At 45.0% G+C, this 25279-nt stretch overlaps 1 pseudogene; it reads right to left on the bottom strand.

Moving 5' to 3' along the window:
* The window catches only part of LOC112235104, a 130201-nt pseudogene that overhangs the window by 32323 nt on the left and 72599 nt on the right, over window positions 1-25279 (bottom strand).

The following is a 25279-nucleotide window of genomic DNA, read 5'->3' as shown; positions in this document are numbered from 1 at the left end:
GAATGGTGTCGTCTGCGTAGAGGTGGATCGGAGAATCACCAGCAGCAAGAGCGACGTCATTGATGTATATATAGAGAAAAGAGTCGGCCCGAGAATTGAACCCTGTGGCACCCCCATAGAGACAGCCAGAGGTCTGGACAACAGGCCCTCCGATTTGACACACTGAACTCTGTCAGAGAAGTAGTTGGTGAACCAGGCGAGGCAGTCATTTGAGAAACCAAGGCTGACACCTAGAGGAGGGAGGGTGGTCCATTTCCCTAACAGCCCCTCTCAACAGCCACCGACCCTCTCTGCTGCAGAATGTCAATGACCTCCCTCTGGGGAGTTTTCATATTCTAAGCCATTAAAGCTTAATCTTTTCATCCCTGTAGTTGTGGCCCACCCCCCTACTGCTTATAACAAAGCCACATGCAGACAGGATGGCAGCGGCTAGTAAATCCCCTTAGGCCAGAGTTACGGGTGGCTAATTAATCAGCGAGGATAAAACAAATACAATCAAACCAGAGACCAACGTCAGAGAAGCAGCTGATGAGAAATGATCCGTGTGTGTGAGCGAGCGTGTGTGTGTGTGTGAGCGTGTGTGTGAGCGTGTGTGTGTGTGAGCGTGTGTGTGTGTGTGTGTGTGTGCCTTGCTCCACTTACCCATCTGCAGTTCGTTGATGGTCTCGACCAGGGACCAGTCGGGGCTGAAGCCACAGTGGGACTTGTCCAACAAGCTGTCCAGAACCTGTCTGACAGTCTGTCTCTCGTCCACCATCATGGTTTTAGAGCTCTCGTCTGACAGGTGCACTCTGATCACCAGCTATAGGGGAGGAGACACAGGAATGGTTAGATTCCTATTCTGGAATGAGAAGAAATCTTGAATAATCCACGCGAGCTGATCACCGGCAAGGCAAACACTAGACAAAGCTGTCAGTCCAAGACACTTTTCACAGAAGTGTTGGTCACATCGGACAAACAGACCAATAGTGTCCAATATGATGGTTCAGTAAAAGCTAGTCACCAGCTAGAGGACAATACACAGGGTGAGTACAGCATCCACTGAGTCAGATTGATTACTGACACAGGACATGATGTCATTCTGGTTACTACTCACTGAGTCAGATTGATTACTGACACAGGACATGATGTCATTCTGGTTACTACTCACTGAGTCAGATTGATTACTGACACAGGACATGATGTCATTCTGGTTACTACTCACTGAGTCAGATTGATTACTGACACAGGACATGATGTCATTCTGGTTACTACCCACTGAGTCAGATTGATTACTGACACAGGACATGATGTCATTCTGGTTACTACCCACTGAATCAGATTGATTACTGACACAGGACATGATGTCATTCTGGTTACTACTCACTGAGTCAGATTGATTACTGACACAGGACATGATGTCATTCTGGTTACTACTCACTGAGTCAGATTGATTACTGACACAGGACATGATGTCATTCTGGTTACTACTCACTGAGTCAGATTGATTACTGACACAGGACATGATGTCATTCTGGTTACTACTCACTGAGTCAGATTGATTACTGACACAGGACATGATGTCATTCTGGTTACTACTCACTGAATCAGATTGATTACTGACACAGGACATGATGTCATTCTGGTTACTACTCACTGAGTCAGATTGATTACTGACACAGGACATGATGTCATTCTGGTTACTACTCACTGAGTCAGATTGATTACTGACACAGGACATGATGTCATTCTGGTTACTACTCACTGAATCAGATTGATTACTGACACAGGACATGATGTCATTCTGGTTACTACTCACTGAGTCAGATTGATTACTGACACAGGACATGATGTCATTCTGGTTACTACTCACTGAATCAGATTGATTACTGACACAGGACATGATGTCATTCTGGTTACTACTCACTGAGTCAGATTGATTACTGACACAGGACATGATGTCATTCTGGTTACTACTCACTGAGTCAGATTGATTACTGACACAGGACATGATGTCATTCTGGTTACTACTCACTGAGTCAGATTGATTACTGACACAGGACATGATGTCATTCTGGTTACTACTCACTGAATCAGATTGATTACTCACACAGGACATGATGTCATTCTGGTTACTACTCACTGAGTCAGATTGATTACTCACACAGGACATGATGTCATTCTGGTTACTACTCACTGAGTCAGATTGATTACTGACACAGGACATGATGTCATTCTGGTTACTACTCACTGAGTCAGATTGATTACTGACACAGGACATGATGTCATTCTGGTTACTACTCACTGAATCAGATTGATTACTGACACAGGACATGATGTCATTCTGGTTACTACTCACTGAGTCAGATTGATTACTCACACAGGACATGATGTCATTCTGGTTACTACTCACTGAGTCAGATTGATTACTGATACAGGACATGATGTCATTCTGGTTACTACTCACTGAGTCAGATTGATTACTGACACAGGACATGATGTCATTCTGGTTACTACTCACTGAGTCAGATTGATTACTGACACAGGACATGATGTCATTCTGGTTACTACTCACTGAGTCAGATTGATTACTGACACAGGACATGATGTCATTCTGGTTACTACTCACTGAATCAGATTGATTACTGACACAGGACATGATGTCATTCTGGTTACTACTCACTGAATCAGATTGATTACTGACATGATGTCATTCTGGTTACTACTCACTGAATCAGATTGATTACTGACATGATGTCATTCTGGTTACTACTCACTGAATCAGATTGATTACTGACATGATGTCATTCTGGTTACTACTCACTGAATCAGATTGATTACTGACATGATGTCATTCTGGTTACTACTCACTGAATCAGATTGATTACTGACATGATGTCATTCTGGTTACTACTCACTGAATCAGATTGATTACTGACACAGGACATGATGTCATTCTGGTTACTACTCACTGAATTGATTGATTACTGACACAGACTCAAAATCTTTTTGGGACAGTGGGGTCAGCAGGTACAGTGTCCTCTGTAATTATTAGTGATCTCTGCGCACGTGTGATCTCTGCGCGCGTGTGATCTCTGATCTCTTCACTCACAGGTCACCACACACTCATTCACTCACGGGTCACAAGCTCAGAATGGTAAACAGGTGACCCAACGCCTGAGAGTTTCCTTCAAGTAATTGTCAGGTCAGTCTGACAGGTGGCGAGCGCCACTCTCCCTTCACGTCCCACAGCAGGCAGGGCAGAGCAGGCCGTATTAAAGCCCAGCCGGACCGTTCGCTAATCCACCAGCTCAGATACGGGCTTAACTCCAGAAGGGTTATTCCATTACATTACGCAGAGTGGCATAGAGAGTAAGATTGATAAAAAGAGAGAGAGGAAGGGGGATAGGAGGAGACCTGGGGACGGGGACGGCGAGATAGAGCGCCTGGGTCCTGCCTGTCCACTATGACCTCAGCTGTTTAACACTGGCCTGACCCAGAAACAGAGTAGAGCCGTTTAACACTGGCCTGACCCAGAAACAGAGTAGAGCTGTTTAACACCGGCCTGACCCAGAAACAGAGTAGAGCTGTTTAACACTGGCCTGACCCAGAAACAGAGTAGAGCTGTTTAACACTGGCCTGACCCAGAAACAGAGTAGAGCTGTTTAACACCAGCCTGACCCAGAAACAGAGTAGAGCTGTTTAACACTGGCCTGACCCAGAAACAGAGTAGAGCTGTTTAACACTGGCCCGGCCCGGCCTGACCCAGAAACAGAGTAGAGCTGTTTAACACCAGCCTGACCCAGAAACAGAGTAGAGCTGTTTAACACTGGCCTGACCCAGAAACAGAGTAGAGCTGTTTAACACCAGCCTGACCCAGAAACAGAGTAGAGCTGTTTAACACCGGCCTGACCCAGAAACAGAGTAGAGCTGTTTAACACTGGCCTGACCCAGAAACAGAGTAGAGCTGTTTAACACCGGCCTGACCCAGAAACAGAGTAGAGCTGTTTAACACCGGCCTGACCCAGAAACATAGTAGAGCTGTTTAACACCGGCCTGACCCAGAAACATAGTAGAGCTGTTTAACACCAGCCTGACCCAGAAACAGAGTATAGCTGTTTAACACTGGCCTGACCCAGAAACAGAGTAGAGCTGTTTAACACCAGCCTGACCCAGAAACAGAGTAGAGCTGTTTAACACTGGCCTGACCCAGAAACAGAGTAGAGCTGTTTAACACTGGCCCGGCCCGGCCTGACCCAGAAACAGAGTAGAGCTGTTTAACACCAGCCTGACCCAGAAACAGAGTAGAGCTGTTTAACACTGGCCTGACCCAGAAACAGAGTAGAGCTGTTTAACACCAGCCTGACCCAGAAACAGAGTAGAGCTGTTTAACACCGGCCTGACCCAGAAACAGAGTAGAGCTGTTTAACACTGGCCTGACCCAGAAACAGAGTAGAGCTGTTTAACACCGGCCTGACCCAGAAACAGAGTAGAGCTGTTTAACACCGGCCTGACCCAGAAACATAGTAGAGCTGTTTAACACCGGCCTGACCCAGAAACATAGTAGAGCTGTTTAACACCAGCCTGACCCAGAAACAGAGTAGAGCTGTTTAACACCGGCCTGACCCAGAAACATAGTAGAGCTGTTTAACACCGGCCTGACCCAGAAACAGAGTAGAGCTGTTTAACACCGGCCTGACCCAGAAACATAGTAGAGCTGTTTAACACCAGCCTGACCCACTTATAGATAGTAACAGAGGAGACAGACAGGAAGAGAACTCACCTGTTATGTTATAGATAGTAACGGAAGAGAACTCACCTGTTATGTTATAGATAGTAACAGAGGAGACAGAGGAAGAGAAATCACCTGTTATGTTATAGATAGTAACGGAAGAGAACTCACCTGTTATGTTATAGATAGTAACAGAGGAGACAGAGGAAGAGAACTCACCTGTTATGTTATAGATAGTAACGGAAGAGAACTCACCTGTTATGTTATAGATAGTAACAGAGGAGACAGAGGAAGAGAAATCACCTTTTTAACTTGGGCCTCCTTGATCTTCTCCAGAGCCACGCGGATCTTCTCTGCCTTGGTCTTGGCAGCCTGTTCTTCCTACGGAAACACACACACACACACACACACATTAATACACAGACAAACAACAACACAGGTGCACACAAGGAACAGCAGGGCTACAGGAGAGTAGTCTTGAGGTACCTGCCCCCCCCCCTCTCTCTTCCTCTTGTTCCCCTTGTCTAGAGTGGTGGGAAACCCCCCACTCCTCCGGTGCTCTCCCACTTACCTGGCTTCTCCAACAAGACGCCATTCTCACTCTAAAAACAGACCGTTTATTTGCCTTCCTTTATGGAGAAATAAAAACATATATTTCAAGGTTTCTAGAAGGTAGAGAACGGTAGTGAGTGTTCGGGTCAAAAAATAAAATAATCTGTCTCGTTGTTGTCAGAACAATGCCTCGTCTTTCAGCGATGGCTGCTGTTATATATAATCCTCCCGTTGTTTCGTACACAGCCAGATTAGCATTTTGGATTGAAAGCTACATTTTGAACCAATTGTGCCCACAGTAGATTACAGGATCTGTATTCTCCGTCAGAAGAATATCACAGGAAGTGAAGTAGCAATATAATCTGTAGCAGCAGTCTTTTCAGTCCTTTCAGGTCCAAAGCACTTCCTCCAAACAACCCGAAGCAGACAGGATTTCTTACAGTAAAAAACAACAACAAAGTCCCGTAATTAATAAACCAATCCTGTTAGTCTCTCTGTCCCGTAGTTAATAAACCAATCCTGTTAGTCTCTCTGTCCCGTAGTTAATAAACCAATCCTGTTAGTCTCTCTGTCCCGTAGTTAATAAACCAATCCTGTTAGTCTCTTCCTGTCCCGTAGTTAATAAACCAATCCTGTTAGTCTCTCTGTCCCGTAGTTAATAAACTAATCCTGTTAGTCTCTTCCTGTCCTGTAGTTAATAAACCAATCCTGTTAGTCTCTCTGTCCCGAAGTTAATAAACCAATCCTGTTAGTCTCTTCCTGTCCCGTAGTTATTAAACCAATCATGTTAGTCTCTTCCTGTCCCATAGTTAATATACAAATCCTGTTGGTCTCTCTGTCCCGTAGTTATTAAACCAATCCTGTTAGTCTCTTCCTGTCCTTTTAATAAACCAATCCTTTTAGTCTCTCTGTCCGATAAGACTAATAAACCAATCCTCTGAGTCTCTTCCTGTCCCGGTTGAAAACCAATGTTTTAGTCTCTTCCTGTCCCAGTTAATAAACAAACCTTGTCAGAGAGTCCTGTTAATAAACCAAACCTGAGTCTCTTCCTGTCCCGGAGTTATTAAACTGGCTGTTAGTCTCTTCCTGTCCTTTTTACTGCCAAATGAGGAGCTTCCAATCACAGACATCGATAAGACTAATAAGAAGACGGATCATCTGAATCTATTCCAAGCCGGTTGAAAACCTGTTGTAGTGGGACAGCCCACTCAGACAAGCACCTTGTCAGAGAGTCCTGACAGAAACTGAGAACAGGAGAGGATCTGACATGGAGGGAGGGTGGAGGGACTGGCTGTACCAACACGTACACACACAGAGACTGTTATCCCTCTCTCTCCATCAGAACATAATCCCTGACAGCACTGTCCTCACCAAGGGGATCCTGGCGGTTCCACCCTTTAACCAAGGGGATCCTGGCGGTTCCACCCTTTAACCAAGGGGATCCTGGCGGTTCCACCCTTTAACCAAGGGGATCCTGGCGGTTCCACCCTTTAACCAAGGGTATCCTGGCGGTTCCACCCTTTAACCAAGGGTATCCTGGCGGTTCCACCCTTTAACCAAGGGTATCCTGGCGGTTCCACCCTTTAACCAAGGGGATCCTGGTGGTTTTAACTATGCCATTTTATAACTGAGTGAGGGGACAGGTGGGGTGTAGGGGAAGGATGGAATGGGACAGGTAGGTGTAGGGGAGGGGGGAGGATGGAGGGGAGAGAATTAAGGCCCAAGCCTCTTATCAGCAGCACCCCTAACCCCCTCCCCCCCTCATTCTGCATGGCTGCCCTAGCAACTGCGGCATTAACATAAATATAAATGGAGGGGGGGGGGGTGACAGGAAGAGCTTTACATGAGGAGATTCCATGTGATTTATTACCATTCACATCAGACACACTGAATGTGACGAGGGACCGTCACAACATTAAATGGTGTCAGTCTGTCAGACGGCTGCGCCTCATGATAGACAGTTCTCCAACCTATTTACTGTACGTAATTCTTTTTGAAGTTGTCTTTTTCCGTTCGTATCTGGGTTGCTGGGGCAACGTGTAATGTTTTGGACTGACTCACCATGCAGAGGAGAAGTGGAATATTAATACGACTGCATGGAGTCTGTCGGCTGCTGGAAGGTAGGGGAGGATGGGTGGAGAGTAGGGGAGGATGGGTGGAAAGTAGGGGAGGATGGGTGGAGAGTAGGGGAGGATGGATAGAGAGTAGGGGAGGATGGGTGGAGCTTAGGGGAGGATGGGTGGAGAGTAGGGAATGGAGGATGGGTGGAGCTTGGAGGGGGGAGGATGGGTGGAGCTTAAGGTGGGGAGGATGGGTGGAGGATGGGTGGAGGATGGATAGAGAGTAGGGGAGGAGGGTGGAGCTTAGGGGAGGATGGGTGGAGAGTAGGGGGAGGATGGGTGGGTGGAAAGAGTGGAGGGGAGGATGGGTGGAGCTTATGTGAGGATGGGTGGAGAGTAGGGGAGGATGGGTGGAGAGTAGGGGAGGATGGGTGGAGAGTAGGGGAGGATGGGTGGAGAGTAGGGCTGAATGGAGTCTGTCGACTGCTGTTTCTCAGTCAGGTATCACTGACATGGTGGAGCTCTGAGGCAGGCTGCTGTTTCTCAGTCAGGTATCACTGACATGGTGGAGCTCGGAGGTAGGCTGCTGTTTCTCAGTCAGGTATCACTGACATGGTGGAGCTCTGAGGCAGGCTGCTGTTTCTCAGTCAGGTATCACTGACATGGTGGAGCTCTGAGGCAGGATGCAGCATCACAGGTCTGGTCACGTCCTTCTCTGGATCCAGGAACTGACACTCATAAACCGCTGAGCTACTGAGCTTCTCAGAGACGTTTATTATTAAGATAAAAATAAATCATTAGAACAAAACAACGACCTTGGAGCAAGGGAGGGAACGAGAGACGGAACGAGGGAGGGAACGAGAGACGGAACGAGGGAGGGAACGAGGGAGGGAACGAGAAAGGGACCGAGAGAGGGAACGAGAGAGGGAACGAGAGAGGGAACGAGAGAGGGAGAGAGGGAAGAGAGACAGTTCTCTAGGCCGAGTTTGGGGGGGCAGCAGGTGCTAGTCCTGCGGCATTTATGGAAATAAATGTCAGAGCCATGCTGACCTGTTGTTTGGAGCGATTACAAAAGATCACCACAGCTTCTCAGACATGACTGAGGTGGAGAGAGTAAGGGAGCAAGGGAGGAAGCGAGAGTGGGAGGGAGGGAGTGAGAGTGGGAGGGAGAGTGGGAGGGAGGGAGAGGGGAGGGAGGGAGGGAGGGAGAGTGGGAGGGAGGGAGCGAGAGTGGGAGGGAGGGAGCGAGAGTGGGAGGGAGGGAGCGAGAGTGGGAGGGAGGGAGCGAGAGAGGGAGCGAGAGAGTGAGGGAGCGAGAGTACTGTCTGGAGGAACTAGTCCTGTTCTAGTTACTGTCTGGAGGAACTAGTACCATCTGGAGGAACTAGTACCGTCTGGAGGAACTAGTACCGTCTGGAGGAACTAGTACCGTCTGGAGGAACTAGTACCGTCTGGAGGAACTAGTACCGTCTGGAGGAACTAGTACTGTCTGGAGGAACTAGTACAGTCTGGAGGAACTAGTACTGGTATAGTTACTGTCTGGAGGAACTAGTACTGGTATAGTTACTGTCTGGAGGAACTAGTACTGGTATAGTTACTGTCTGGAGGAACTAGTACCGTCTAGAGGAACTAGTACCGTCTGGAGAAACTAGTACCGTCTGGAGGAACTAGTACTTTCTGGAGGAACTAGTACAGTCTGGAGGAACTAGTACTGGTATAGTAACTGTCTGGAGGAACTAGTACCGTCTGGAGGAACTCGTACTTTCTGGAGGAACTCGTACTGTCTGGGGGAACTAGTACTGTCTGGGGAACTAGTACTGTCTGGAGGAACTAGTACAGTCTGGAGGAACTAGTACTGGTATAGTTACTGTCTGTAGGAACTAGTACTGGTATAGTTACTGTCTGGAGGAACTAGTACTGGTATAGTTACTGTCTGGAGGAACCAGTACTGTCTGGAGGAACTAGTACTGCCTGGAGGAACTAGTACTGGTATAGGTACTGTCTGGAGGAACTAGTACTGCCTGGAGGAACTAGTACTGTCTGGAGGAACTAGTACTGGTATAGGTACTGTCTGGAGGAACTAGTTCTGTCTGGAGTACTAGTACTGGTATAGGTACTGTCTGGAGGAACTAGTACTGGTATAGTTACTGTCTGGAGGAACTAGTACTGTCTGGAGGAACTAGTACAGTCTGGAGGAACTAGTACAGTCTGGAGGAACTAGTACAGTCTGGAGGAACTAGTACAGTCTGGAGGAACTAGTACTGTCTGGAGGAACTTGTACTGTCTGGAGGAACTGGTAATGGTATAGGAACAGTCTGGAGGAACTAGTGCTGTTGTATAGTTACTCTCCACAAATAGAAAGGTCCTTTCCACGGTAGCAAGATCTGATTTTTTTGGTTGCAAACTTTCTATTAAAATGTATTGGAGTAGGATAATTTACTTATTATTTACTTATCATAATTTGGTTTTAATCCAGAGAATTTAGAAAAAGTATCTCGATCCTCTATGAGGCTGTTCAGGGATGCAAATTGTGGATTTAAAAGAAAACGTGAATTATCAGCATACAGCGCCTCTGTTTTTAAGCCCTGTATTCTAATGCCTTGATACATTTGTTAGATCTGATTTTAATAGCTAACATTTTAAAATCCATAATAAATAGATATGCCGATAGTGGACAACCTTGTTTTAATCCTCTTGACAATTGAATACCTTCTGAGAAGTAACCACTATTTTCTGTTGACGGCACTGTAAATGTTGACCGAAGTTTGTTAGATCAGTAAAAATATTGCAATATTATATTTTGTCCATATCTGACCCTTGCCCTGTTACATGTCAACTTTGACCATAGTCTACTATAATAATAATAATATAGATATATAAATGAGTGATCCCATTTGGAGATTGCGGTGGGGCCAGACTGTTTGGCATGACAATGACCATACAGCAGGAGCCCCGCTATAGAGCCAGGACTGATCTGGAACCAGGAGTCGGATATAGAGCACAGACTGACCTGGAACCAGGAGTCGGATATTGAGCACAGACTGACCTGGAACCAGGAGTTGGATATAGAGCACGGACTGATCTGGAGCCAGGAGTCAGATATAGAGCACGGACTGATCTGGAACCAGGAGTCGGATATAGAGCACGGAGTCAGATATAGAGCACGGACTGACATGGAACCAGGAGTTGGATATAGAGCACGGACTGATCTGGAGCCAGGAGTCAGATATAGAGCACGGACTGATCTGGAACCAGGAGTCAGATATAGAGCACGGACTGATCTGGAGCCAGGAGTCAGATATATAGCACGGACTGATCTGGAGCCAGGAGTCAGATATAGAGCACGGACTGATCTGGAGCCAGGAGTCAGATATAGAGCACGGACTGACATGGAACCAGGACTGGATATAGAGCACGGACTGACCTGGAGTCAGGCTATGCTTCTGTTCTGACACCTTACCTGAAACACGTTAACTGTGACCCTACGTAAACTCTATAGTCCTATTAGTCCAACTGACTTAACTCCAAATCATCATATACATCTCCATATCCTGGTTCTCTGTTTCCATGTGTTCTACATCTCCATATCCTGGTTCTCTGTTTCCATGTGTTCTACATCTCCATATCCTGGTTCTCTGTTTCCATGTGTTCTTCATCTCCATATCCTGGTTCTCTGTTTCCATGTGTTCTACATCTCCATATCCTGGTTCTCTGTTTCCATGTGTTCTTCATCTCCATATCTCCAGTCCAGACAGACATGTTGACTTGGTTTGGGAGTCTGGGTCAGTCTAGACAGACACATATTGACTTGGTTTGGGGTCCAGACAGACATATTGACTTGGTTTGGGAGGCTGGGTCAGTCTAGACAGACACATGTTGACTTGGTTTGGGAGGCTGGTTCTATTGACTTGTTTGGGAGGCTGGGTCATGACAGACACATATTGACTTGGTTTGGGAGGCTTCATCTCAGACACATATTGACTTGGTTTGGGGTCCAGACAGACATATTGACTTGGTTTGGGAGGCTGGGTCTCCAGACAGACACATATTGACTTGGTTTGGGAGGCTGGGTCAGTCCAGACAGACACATGTTGACTTGGTTTGGGAGGCTGGGTCAGTCCAGACAGACACATATTGACTTGGTTTGGGAGGCTGGGTCAGTCCAGACAGACACATATTGACTTGGTTTGGGAGGCTGGGTCAGTCCAGACAGACACATATTGACTTGGTTTGGGGTCCAGACAGACATATTGACTTGGTTTGGGAGGCTGGGTCAGTCCAGACAGACACATGTTGACTTGGTTTGGGAGTCTGGGTCAGTCTAGACAGACACATATTGACTTGGTTTGGGAGGCTGGGTCAGTCCAGACAGACATATTGACTTGGTTTGGGAGGCTGGGTCAGTCTAGACAGACACATGTTGACTTGGTTTGGGAGGCTGGGTCAGTCCAGACAGACACATATTGACTTGGTTTGGGAGGCTGGGTCAATTCAGACAGAGACATGTTGACTTGGTTTGGGGTCCAGACAGACATATTGACTTAGTTTGGGAGGCTGGGTCAGTCTAGACAGACATGTTGACTTGGTTTGGGAGGCTGGGTCAGTCTAGACAGACACATGTTGACTTGGTTTGGGGTCCAGACAGACATGTTGACTTGGTTTGGGAGGCTGGGTCAGTCTAGACAGACATGTTGACTTGGTTTGGGGTCCAGACAGACATGTTGACTTGGTTTGGGAGGCTGGGTCAGTCCAGACAGAAACATGTTGACTTGGTTTGGGAGGCTGGGTCAGTCGAGTTCAGAGTGTCCATTTCCATACCTTTAGCTAAATACTATGTTTCCAAGCAGTTTAGTCATCTTAAAGGATGGGGAGCCATCAGGAAGAAGAGGAGGAGGATGGGGAGCCATCACGAAGAGGAGGGGTAGCTATTATGAGGAGTGCGACAGGGGAAGAAGAGAGGGATAACATGCAACATGCAGGAGGATGCTTGGGGAAAATGACCGTCTCCCTCTCATGGTCTGTAGAGGTCATCACTACACTATCACATTATAATAACTCGTCTAGAGACACTGTATAATCCTACTCTATAGCCGGGGGTCCTCATCCCCAGGTGTTTTATATTAAAAGGAACTCAATCCGGCTTTAAAAATGTACTTCCTGAAGGGTGTAATAGTAGAATGCACAAGGTGCAATTTTCTAAATGAGGTATTACATCATCAGTTCCTCTTGTCAGCCATTACAGACCTTAGAGAGATATTTATAAACATGTTACAAGTTTTTAGCCCTTAGAGAGTTGAAAACACATTAGACATGGCAAAATGAATCAAATCGCAAGAAAATGAGCTTTAAAACTGCCAAATGTTGTTCTCTCCACCAACACGATGGATGTGAACAGTTTGTGTCACGCTTGTTCAAATAGAAATAGATGAGGTGGGGTCAGGGGTCAGGCGAGATGTTTCTCAATGCTGGAAGGGGGACCCCAAGTGAAAAAGTTTTGGAACTTCTAGGAAATTCTAGTGTATAGAAAGAAATATCTTATAGAAAATAAAACTCCATCTATTAAACAACCAGAGGGTATGACATCACGTGAGGGAGGGGTTTCATTGTTGCATGGAGGGTGTGGCTAATAAGACACCAATGAGAGAATAGCTTGATTTGCATGCAGGACGAAGAGACAAGCGAAGGAGAAAGACAGTCACCTTGGTCAGCAAGTGAGAGGGTTTTCCGGCTATATTTTTCAGAATCAGGGATGTTTCCCTGTCCAGATACGAGTGCTTGTTGCAGAACGGAGAGAAGAAGAAGAAGAGACAAGGAACATTAGTGAAATCAGTGATTGGCAATGAACAAATTGTGCATTTGATATCAGTTGTGAAAGCATAGAAAAATCTGATCCAAGAAAAAAGAAGCAAAATGATCAGAATCAGAAAGAAGTAGATCAGAACCATTGTAACACAGTAGTGGAATAAAATAACAGTGTGTCATTGTTAATTTAACTCAATCTGTTGTTATCCAGCAACAGACCTAAGGCTCGATATTAACAAATCAAACTCAGAAATGGTAATCTTGTTGCTCTAACGGAACAGTAAATCTTTGCACTACAGGTCCGGAGACGTGGCAAATACTTTTAGCTATTTTCACAGCGGAAATTATGAGTGCAACAGCTGGTGGTACGAAAGGGTGGAGTTTAGAATTAATAAATGCATTGTACGTGGACGATTTATTTATTTTTTACCTTTATTTAACTAGGCAAGTCAGTTAAGAACAAATTCTTATTTTCAATGACAGACTAGGAACAGTGGGTTAACTGCCTCGTTCAGGGACAGAACTACAGATATTTTGGGGGGGATTTCAACTTGCAACCTTTTGGTTACTAGTCCAACGCTCTAACCACCAGGCTACCCGCCTCCTCTAACCACCAGGCTACCCGCCTCCTCTAACCACCAGGCTACCCGCCTCCTCTAACCACCAGGCTACCCGCCTCCTCTAACCACCAGGCTACCTGCCTCCTCTACCCACTAGGCTACCTGCCTCCTCTACCCACTAGGCTACTCGCCTCCTCTAACCACTAGGCTACTCGCCTCCTCTAACCACTAGGCTACCCGCCTCCTCTAACCACTAGGCTACCCGCCTCCTCTAACCACTAGGCTACCCGCCTCCTCTAACCACTAGGCTACCTCCTCTAACCACCTCAATATGTTTGGAGTGACAATCGACATTGTTGTAATTGGCTTCAACAACTATAGGCTTCACACTTCTAAAATATACTAGGCTGAGTATTATCTAGATCCTGGAGAGGACGATGAACTGGCATATGAGCTTCTCTGTGAGCTTCTCTGAGATAGAAATTCTTTGGTTTTGCAAAGCCAGTTTCATCAGGTGTCCGGATGGCTGGTCTCAGACAATCCCCCTAGGAGAAGAAGCCAGATGTCCTGGTATGGAACGGTCAGGTGAAGAAGCCAGATGTCCTGGGCTGGAACGGTTAGGAGAAGAAGCCAGATGTCCTGGGCTGGAACGGTTAGGAAAAGAAGCCAGATGTCTTGGGCTGGCACGGTTAGGAGAAGAAGCCAGATGTCCTGGGCTGGCACGGTTATGAAAAGAAGCCAGATGTCCTGGGCTGGCATGGTTAGGAGAAGAAGCCAGATGTCCTGGGCTGGCACGGTTAGGAGAAGAAGCCAGATGTCCTGGGCTGGCACGGTTAGGAGAAGAAGCCAGGTGTCCTGGGCTGGCACGGTTAGGAGAAGAAGCCAGATGTCCTGGGCTGGAACGGTTAGGAGAAGAAGCCAGATGTCCTGGGCTGGCACGGTTAGGAGAAGAAGCCAGATGTCCTGGGCTGGCACGGTTGGAGAAGAAGCCAGATGTCCTGGGCTGGCACGGTTACATGTCATATGCGGTTGTGAGTACTGCAAAAATTCTCTAAAGCAACATTTGAGGCGGCTTATGGTATAGAAATTCTCTGGCAACAACATGACGAGGAGGTTGAAGAGGATGATTTGAATTCAGAACAACAGAGTAAAGGTGAGTGTGTTCTGCCAGCGTTAGTCCTCATGTTAATAATTTGACCGTGCGCCTTGCGGGTTGATACCGTTCTTTTTCATGTTTTAATTTGTAAAAACGAATCTGTTAAGTGACTGTTTTATTTAACATATATCTCTATTACGAATCACATTTATTGTAAAAGAAACTAAAACATGCTACAGTAGGCTTATAGAGCTAAAAATATCCTTGACTCGATCCAAGTTGACGAGCGAGGGGGAAATGAAACTAATTTCACACATAATAAGACAGCCTAAAAACGAGATTAAATTGACAGTAGTCCGATGACAACGTTATCAGTGGTCAGATTTACAAGGTGCTCCCCATCTCTTCATGTACATTGACGGATGCATGGAAAGCAGCGTCCCTGTATCAAATCCTCCAGAAGAGTCACATGCAGGTAAAACATTGAGATTTCTATATCGTATCAGAAAGATCCAATTCTGCAGTTTCTATGACACTTACCTTTTGTCAAATAACTCAACATTCAAGAGGTGCAGATTTATTTCCAAATTTTACAGGAATATCTGTGCTGTCCCTGCATTCGGCACATGACCACTCGCACTGTCCACGCATTCAGGACATGACCACTGTACTGTCTCTACATTCAGCACATGACCACTGTACTGTCTCTACATTCAGCACATGACCACTCCCCCTGTCTCTAGATTCAGCACATGGCCACTCCACTGTCTCTACATTCAGCACATGACCACTCCACTGTCTCGACATTCAGCACATGGCCACTCCACTGTCTCTACATTCAGCACATGGCCACTCCACTGTCTCTACATTCAGCACATGGACACTCCACTGTCTCTACATTCAGCACATGGCCATTCTCCCACTGTCTCTAGATTCAGCACATGGCCACTCCACTGTCTCTACATTCAGCACATGACCACTCCCCCACTGTCTCTAGATTCAGCACATGGCCACTCCACTGTCTCTACATTCAGCACATGACCACTCCACTGTCTCGACATTCAGCACATGGCCACTCCACTGTCTCTACATTCAGCACATGGCCACTCCACTGTCTCTACATTCAGCACATGGCCACTCCACTGTCTCTACATTCAGCACATGGCCACTCCCACTGTCTCTACATTCAGCACATGGCCACTCCACTGTCTCTACATTCAGCACATGGCCACTCCACTGTCTCTACATTCAGCACATGGCCACTCCACTGTCTCTACATTCAGCACATGGCCACTCCACTGTCCCTGCATTCAGCACATGACCACTCCACTGTCTCGACATTCAGCACATGGCCACTCTACTGTCCCTGCATTCAGCACATGGCCACTCCACTGTCTCGACATTCAGCACATGGCCACTCTACTGTCCCTGCATTCAGCACATGGCCACTCCACTGTCCCACGGATTGTTAAAAAATAAAAAATAAATTGGTAAGCGCAAAAGTGGTTTTCATCACGAACAAAACCTTTTATCCACAAAAAGTAAAATTTGAAGGAAACATCTCTCGTGGGAAAATCTGCATATTTCATTGAATGGAAACATCTCCTTTCCACGGCAGTGATCACACACTCTCCACACCTGTACCACACGGCTCTGTGAGATGGACCATATTAATCCCCAAAGGGAAATGAGTTCATCTAACAGCCGCATGTTGTCAAGCTACTTCATAACCCTATACCACTAGTATAGTTAAAGTAGCTTCATTTCTGTCATGGTCCTTCGAGCCGTAAAGCAGTGAGGTTAACCTGTAAATGTATCACTAGATAGAAAAGCAATGGGGTAAACCAGTACTTATTTAGTGTGTATTGATTAGATTTAGGGTGTGTGCAGCCTACCTCGGTGTTGCCTGGGGGGGCCTGATTGGGTCCCTGTTGTGTAGGAGTGGCCCCGTCCTGTTCCGAGGGCCTATCCAGAGAATCCATGCTGCTGGCCGAAGCGGAGTTCACCGACGACCGAGACGAGAGGGAGAAAGACCGGACCTCGTGTTCGCTGACCGTCCCCACCGAGCCTGTCCGGCGGTGTGTGTGATGGTGGGAGGCGGGCCTCCGCATGGTGGAGTAGGTGGAGCTGGAAGAGGCGCTGGCCAGGGAGTGGGAGCTCTGTCTAGCAGCCTCGTCCATACTGAGAGACGCCTGCTCCAGCTGGGCCGTGATATCATCCAGGGACAGGTTGGAAGCCATGGGGCGCCCGTGGCGAGCTGCCACCGTAGAGGCCGGTGAGGCCCGGGTACTGGAGGAGGTACTGTCCCCGCTGCTGGAGGTGCCTCCTCCACTCCCTCCAGCTCCACCGTGCCCCTTGCTGCTGTGCCCGGCGGTGGGTTTTTGGCGGAGCTTGGCGTTTGGCTTGCCGGTGGTGGTCAGCTCCTGCTCTATGGAACACAGGTCTGCCATCAGGGAATCCAGGTCGACACCGTCTCCACCCTGGTTTAGAGCCTCTGGAAGAAGAGGAAACATCTACATCAACACAGTCATTGGTCTTGTTCAGCTACAGACTTTCACTAATGATTTTGCCTAGCATACAAAGGGAGAACAAAATAGAACCAGGAATGGACCCCTGGGGGACCACAGCTGATGTCATCACTGATACACACACACACACAAGGTGTGTCCAAACTATTGACTTGTACCGTGTGTGCACATACAGTAACAGTCAAAAGTTTGGACACACCTACTCATTCAAGGGTTTCTTTATTTTGACTATTTTCTACATTGTAGAATAATAGTGAAGACATCAAAAACTATTTAAAAAATACCAACAAAAAAAGTGTTAAACAAATCAAAATCTTTTATATTTTGAGATTCTTCAAAAAGTAGCCAACCCTTTGCCTTGTTGATAGCTTTGCACACTTTTGGCATTCTCTCAACCAGCTTCATGAGGAATGCTTTTCCAACAGTCTTCAAGGAGATCCCACATATGCTGAGCACCCGACCTCAAACCAACTCATCTCAGTTGGTTTGAGGTCGGGTGATTGTGTAGGCCAGGTCATCTGATGCAGCACTCCATCACTCTCCTTGGTCAAATAGCCCTTACACAGCCTGACGGTGTGTTAGGTCATTGTCCTGTTGAAAAACAAATGAATGTCCCACTAAGCGCAAACCAGATGGGATGGTGTATCGCTGCAGAATGCTGTGGACTCATCAGACCAAAGGACAGATTGCCACTGGTCTAAGGTCCATTGTTCATGTTTATTGGCCCAAGCAAGTCTCTTCTTCTTATTGGTGTCCTTCAGTAGCGGTTTCTTTGCAGCAATTCAACCATGAAGGCCTGATTCAAGCAGACTCCTTTGAACAGTTGATGTTGAGATGTCTGTTACTTGAACTCTGTGAAGCATTTATTTTGGCTGCAATCTGAGGCTAGTAACTCTAATGAACTGATCATCTGCAGCAGAGGTAACTCTGGGTCTTCCTTTCCTATGGCGGTCCTCATGAGAGCCAGTTAACTCTAATGAACTTATCCTCTGCAGCAGAGGTAACTCTGGGTCTTCCTTTCCTGTGGCGGTCCTCATGAAAGCCAGTTTCATCATAGCACTAGATGGTTTCTGCGACTGCACTTGAAGAAACTTTCAAAGTTCTTGAAATGTTCCGTATTGACTGACCTTCTTATCTTAAAGTAATGATGGATTGTCGTTTCTCTTTGATTATCTGAAATGTTCTTGCCATAATACGAACTTGGACTTTTACCAAATAGGGCCGTCTTCTGTTTACCATCCCTACCTTGTCACAACACAACTGATTGGCTCAAATGCGTTGAGGAAAGAAATTCCACAAATGAACTTAAGGCACACCTGTTAATTGAAATGCATTCCAGGTGACTACCTCATGGAGCTGGTTGAGACAATGCCAAGAGTGTGCAATGCGGTCATCAAGGTAAAGGGGGGCTATTTGAAGAATCTAATCTAAAATATATTTGTTTAACACTTTTTTGGTTACGACATGATTCCATGATTTCATAGTTTTGATGTCTTCACTAATATTCTACAATGCAGAAAATAGTAAAAATAAAATAAAAACCCTTGAAATGAGTAGGTGTTCTAAAACTTTTGACCGGTAGTATATGTATGTATGTGTGTGTGTGTGTGTGTGTGTGTATGTGTGTGTATGTGTGTGTGTGTGTATGTGTGTATGTATGTATGTATGTATGTATGTACACACACACAGTGATTTCAGAAAGTATTCTGTGTGTTTGTGTGTGTGTGTATATATATATAAAACTTCTATTTACCGTTGATATTGTACATGGAGAAGCGGTTGCAGAAGTTAGCCATGTTGGTCTCCTGTCTGAGAGGGGCTTTCTGAGGGGCCTTCTTTACAGTCTCTGTGAAGCCATCATCGAGACTCTGTACAGGGGACAGAGGAATCGTGAATGGACGTCTTCTCTACTAGCTCACTGACATCTGTCAATTGTTTGCCCTCTGTCAATGTTTATCAATTCCACATTAATTCAGGATTAAAGTTACGGTTAATGCCCATATTTCCCCGGTAATCTAGAATGTTTGGTTACGGTTATTTCTGTTAAATATGTCAAATATTACATTAATATACTGGTTATCGTGGTTCGGGTTGCAAAGCTACAGGTAATTAACCAAAGTAATTACCGGAATCTTCAGTAATTCGGTAATTAACAGAAAATCTATGGTAATCTACCATAACTTTGGTAATTTATACTTGAATAACTTAATTTTGTATTATTACATAGTATTCATGTATTATATCTGTGTCCATATTATCTATGAGTTTCTAGTTGATATGGTTCAAGAGAAAATAGCCAAATGAATTTAAAAAAATAAACATTGGTATTAATTTCAGTTAACGATGCAACTCTTCCACCTATTGACTGTTTTGACAACTGCCACCAGTTTGACGCCAAATCATTGACAACAAACACATAGTAAAATACTGCTGAAACCCTCATATTAAGTATTACTATAGAATGTGGGCTAGTATTACTATAGAATGTGGGCTAGTATTACTGCAGAATGTGGGCTAGTATTACTATAGAATATGGGCTAGTATTACTATAGAATATGGGCTAGTATTACTATAGAATGTGGGCTAGTATTACTATAGAATATGGGCTAGTATTACTATAGAATATGGGCTAGTATTACTATAGAATATGGGCTAGTATTACTATAGAATATGGGCTAGTATTACTATAGAATGTGGGCTAGTATTACTATAGAATGTGGGCTAGTATTACTGCAGAATGTGGGCTAGTATTACTGCAGAATGTGGGCTAGTATTACTGCAGAATGTGAGCTAGTATTACTGCAGAATGTGGGCTAGTATTACTGCATAATGTGGGCTAGTATTACTGCAGAATGTGGGCTAGTATTACTGCAGAATGTGGGCTAGTATTACTGCAGAATGTGGGCTAGTATTACTGCAGAATGTGGGCTAGTATTACTGCAGAATGTGGGCTAGTATTACTATAGAATGTGGGCTAGTAGTACTGCAGAATGTGGGCTAGTATTACTATAGACTGTGGGCTAGTATTACTATAGACTGTGGGCTAGTATTACTATAGAATATGGGCTAGTATTACTATAGAATATGGGCTAGTATTACTATAGAATATGGGCTAGTATTACTATAGAATGTGGGCTAGTATTACTATAGAATATGGGCTAGTATTACAATAGAATATGGGCTAGTATTACTGCAGAATGTGGGCTAGTATTACTGTAGAATGTGAGCTAGTATTACTGCAGAATGTGGGCTAGTATTACTGCAGAATGTGAGCTAGTATTACTGCAGAATGTGGGCTAGTATTACTGCAGAATGTGGGCTAGTATTACTGCAGAATGTGGGCTAGTATTACTACAGAATGTGGGCTAGTATTACTGCAGAATGTGGGCTAGTATTACTGCAGAATGTGGGCTAGTATTACTATAGAATGTGGGCTAGTATTACTATAGAATGTGGGCTAGTATTACTGCAGAATGTGGGCTAGTATTACTGCAGAATGTGGGCTAGTATTACTGCAGAATGTGGGCTAGTATTACTGCAGAATGTGGGCTAGTATTACTGCAGAATGTGGGCTAGTATTACTACAGAATGTGGGCTAGTATTACTATAGAATGTGGGCTAGTATTACTACAGAATGTGGGCTAGTATTACTGCAGAATGTGGGCTAGTATTACTACAGAATGTGGGCTAGTATTACTACAGAATGTGGGCTAGTATTACTGCAGAATGTGGGCTAGTATTACTGCAGAATGTGGGCTAGTATTACTACAGAATGTGGGCTAGTATTACTGCAGAATGTGGGCTAGTATTACTACAGAATGTGGGCTAGTATTACTACAGAATGTGGGCTAGTATTACTGCAGAATGTGGGCTAGTATTACTACAGAATGTGGGCTAGTATTACTACAGAATGTGGGCTAGTATTACTGCAGAATGTGGGCTAGTATTACTACAGAATGTGGGCTAGTATTACTGCAGAATGTGGGCTAGTATTACTACAGAATGTGGGCTAGTATTACTACAGAATGTGGGCTAGTATTACTGCAGAATGTGGGCTAGTATTACTACAGAATGTGGGCTAGTATTACTGCAGAATGTGGGCTAGTATTACTATAGAATGTGGGCTAGTATTACTATAGAATGTGGGCTAGTATTACTATAGAATGTGGGCTAGTATTACTATAGAATGTGGGCTAGTATTACTACAGAATGTGGGCTAGTATTACTACAGAATGTGGGCTAGTATTACTACAGAATGTGGGCTAGTATTACTACAGAATGTGGGCTAGTATTACAATAGAATGTGGGCTAGTATTACTACAGAATGTGGGCTAGTATTACTGCAGAATGTGGGCTATATTACTACAGAATGTGGGCTAGTATTACTACAGAATGTGGGCTAGTATTTGTTGCAGAATGTGGGCTAGTATTACTACAGAATGTGGGCTAGTATTACTGCAGAATGTGGGCTAGTATTACTATAGAATGTGGGCTAGTATTACTATAGAATGTGGGCTAGTATTACTATAGAATGTGGGCTAGTATTAGTATTACTGCAGAATGTGGGCTAGTATTACTACAGAATGTGGGCTATATTACTACAGAATGTGGGCTAGTATTACTACAGAATGTGGGCTAGTATTACTATAGAATGTGGGCTAGTATTACTACAGAATGTGGGCTAGTATTACTATAGAATGTGGGCTAGTATTACTACAGAATGTGGGCTAGTATTACTACAGAATGTGGGCTAGTATTACTATAGAATGTGGGCTAGTATTACTACAGAATGTGGGCTAGTATTACTACAGAATGTGGGCTAGTATTACTATAGAATGTGGGACTAGTATTACTATAGAATGTGGGCTAGTATTACTATAGAATGTGGGCTAGTATTACTACAGAATGTGACCTAGTATTACTATAGAATGTGGGCTAGTATTACTATAGAATGTGGGCTAGTATTACTATAGAATGTGGGCTAGTATTACTATAGAATGTGGGCTAGTATTACTATAGAATGTGGGCTAGTATTACTACAGAATGTGGGCTAGTATTACTACAGAATGTGGGCTAGTATTACTACAGAATGTGGGCTAGTATGGACGATTCGGACGGATGAGTTTGACCAAACTGCCCATCATTCAAAATGTCCCATTATGACGGAAGCCTGGAGGCCCTTCATCTTTCAAAAGAGAAGAATGGTACGAGGAAAGTTGATCTGTGACAACAAAACAGTTAATCTGCATAGCACTTTGTTTTAAGCATCAATTTGTTCCCATGTTCTGACCCAAACTGGGCCCAGTACCTGTTAAACTCTGTAATATCCCTCATAACACAGGGATGACGATTCACAATGGAGGAGTATTATCAGAGAACCTTCGAGTTGGGTTAATAACCTTCCTGCTAAGTAAAAATTACTGATGTGGTGGTTTGTGCTCGTGCACATAATTACATTACCTGAGCTCCCCCTAATCCCGTCCAAACAGGGCTATATATCAGTGACCTGGTGGTGTATATAATGGTCACCTGGTGGTATATATAATGGGGACCTGGTGGTGTATATATGTTATGGTGACCTGGTGGTGTATATATATATATATAATGGGGACCTGGTGGTGTATATATATATATATATATAATGGGGACCTGGTGGTGTATATATGTTATGGTGACCTGGTGGTGTATATATATATGGTACCTGGTATATATATATTATGTGACCTGGTGGTGTATATATATATATATTATGGTGACCTGGTGGTGTATATATATATATACCTATATATATTATGGTGACCTGGTGGTGTATATATATATATGGTGGTGTATATATATATATAATGGTGACCTGGTGGTGTATATATATATAACCTGGTGACCTGGTGGTGTATATATATAATGGTGACCTGGTGGTGTATATATATAATGGTGACCTGGTGACCTATATATGGTGACCTGGTGGTGTATATATATATAATGGTGACCTGGTGGTGTATATATATATATATGGTGACCTGGTGGTGATATATATATATGGTGACCTGGTGGTATATATATATGGTGACCTGGTGGTATATATATATATGGTGACCTGGTGGTGTATATATATATGGTGACCTGGTGGTGTATATATATATATACCTATATGTTATGGTGACCTGGTGGTGTATATATATATATATAATGGTGACCTGGTGGTGTATATATATATATATATATAATGGTGACCTGGTGGTGTATATATATATACCTGGTGGTATATATATAATGGTGACCTGGTGGTGTATATATATTATGGTGACCTGGTGGTGTATATATATTATGGTGACCTGGTGGTGTATATATATATATAATGGTGACCTGGTGGTGTATATATATAATGGTGACCTGGTGGTGTATATATATAATGGTGACCTGGTGGTGTATATATATAATGGTGACCTGGTGGTGTATATATATAATGGTGACCTGGTGGTGTATATATATATAATGGTGACCTGGTGGTGTATATATATATATATATGGTGACCTGGTGGTGTATATATATATATATATAATGGTGACCTGGTGGTGTATATATATATATAATGGTGACCTGGTGGTGTATATATATATATAATGGGACCTGGTGGTGTATTATATATATATATATATAATGGTGACCTGGTGGTGTATATAATGGTGACTTGGAATAATACAAATACAATATAAATCAGTTTAGTAAATACAGAATAAAGGTCATACATAACCAACCAAATGTATTTTGGAAATCATAACTAACATTTCTAGCCGACCTGTGCGGGGCGCGGTGAGCCGACCTGTGCAAATACAATATAAATCATTTGTAAATACGGGGCGCGGTGACCAACCAAATGTATTTTGCATAACTAACATTGAGCCGACCTGTGCGGGCGCGGTGAGCCGACCTGTGCGGGGCGCGGTGAGCCGACCTGTGCGGGGCGCGGTGAGCCGACCTGTGCGGGGCGCGGTGAGCCGACCTGTGCGGGGCGCGGTGAGCCGACCTGTGCGGGGCGCGGTGAGCCGACCTGTGCGGGGCGCGGTGAGCCGACCTGTGCGGGGCGCGGTGAGCCGACCTGTGCGGGGCGCGGTGAGCCGACCTGTGCGGGGCGCGGTGAGCCGACCTGTGCGGGGCGCGGTGAGCCGACCTGTGCGGGACGCGTTGAGCCGACCTGTGCGGGACGCGATGAGCCGACCTGTGCTAGTCGAGTGAGTTTATCCAGCTCTCCCAGCCAGGGATAGGGTTAGTTACCTGTGTGAGTTTATCCAGCTCTCCCAGCCAGGCTCCAAACATCTGGTCTAGATCCTGATCTTCTTTATCACTGTCCTCCTCCTCTCCTCCTCCCTCTGTATGGTCAAGCTCCTCGTCTGACAGCTGCTCCATCTGAAACACACACATGGTAATGTTAGTTGTATTTTAGCATGTGGTGGAGTGCTTAGTGGCTGAGACATTGGGAGTTCTGGGTAGATAGATATAAAGGAAGCTATTAAGGCCTCAAGGCATCGCATGTCAGTCCCGTTCATTCAGCTCCAACAGGCACAGCGTGGAACCCTACATTTCCATGGTAACCTCGGATTCCAGTCACACCTAGCTACCGACTCCACCCCGGTGTCGAAACCTTCTCAAAGCACCTTCATCATGCATCTCAATCTAGACTCTAGTTGTTATCCTTGTCGTCAACCCCTACCGAGGGTACTTGGCTACATCTTTTGCTGTATGGGATTGTTTGTTATTAAAGTGATGAAAGCGTCATAATAGAATAGATTTGGATTGTAATGTGTGTCTTAGGAACATACTGATGTTTTTACCGCCCTCTGGTGGTCAGAGTGTGTGTCAGCTCGTTTAGTCAGTGTGTGTGTGTGTGTGTGTGTGTGTGTGTGTGTGTGTGTGTGTGTGTGTGTTTGTCTGTTTAGTCAGTGTGTGTGTGTGTATGTCAGCTCGTTTCTGT

The sequence above is a fragment of the Oncorhynchus tshawytscha genome, linkage group LG26 (assembly GCF_018296145.1).
Source record: "Oncorhynchus tshawytscha isolate Ot180627B linkage group LG26, Otsh_v2.0, whole genome shotgun sequence".
In the NCBI taxonomy this organism is placed as follows: Eukaryota; Metazoa; Chordata; class Actinopteri; order Salmoniformes; family Salmonidae; genus Oncorhynchus; species Oncorhynchus tshawytscha.
Note: the sequence above shows the minus strand (reverse complement) of the source record. Positions and strands in the feature narration are given on the sequence as shown.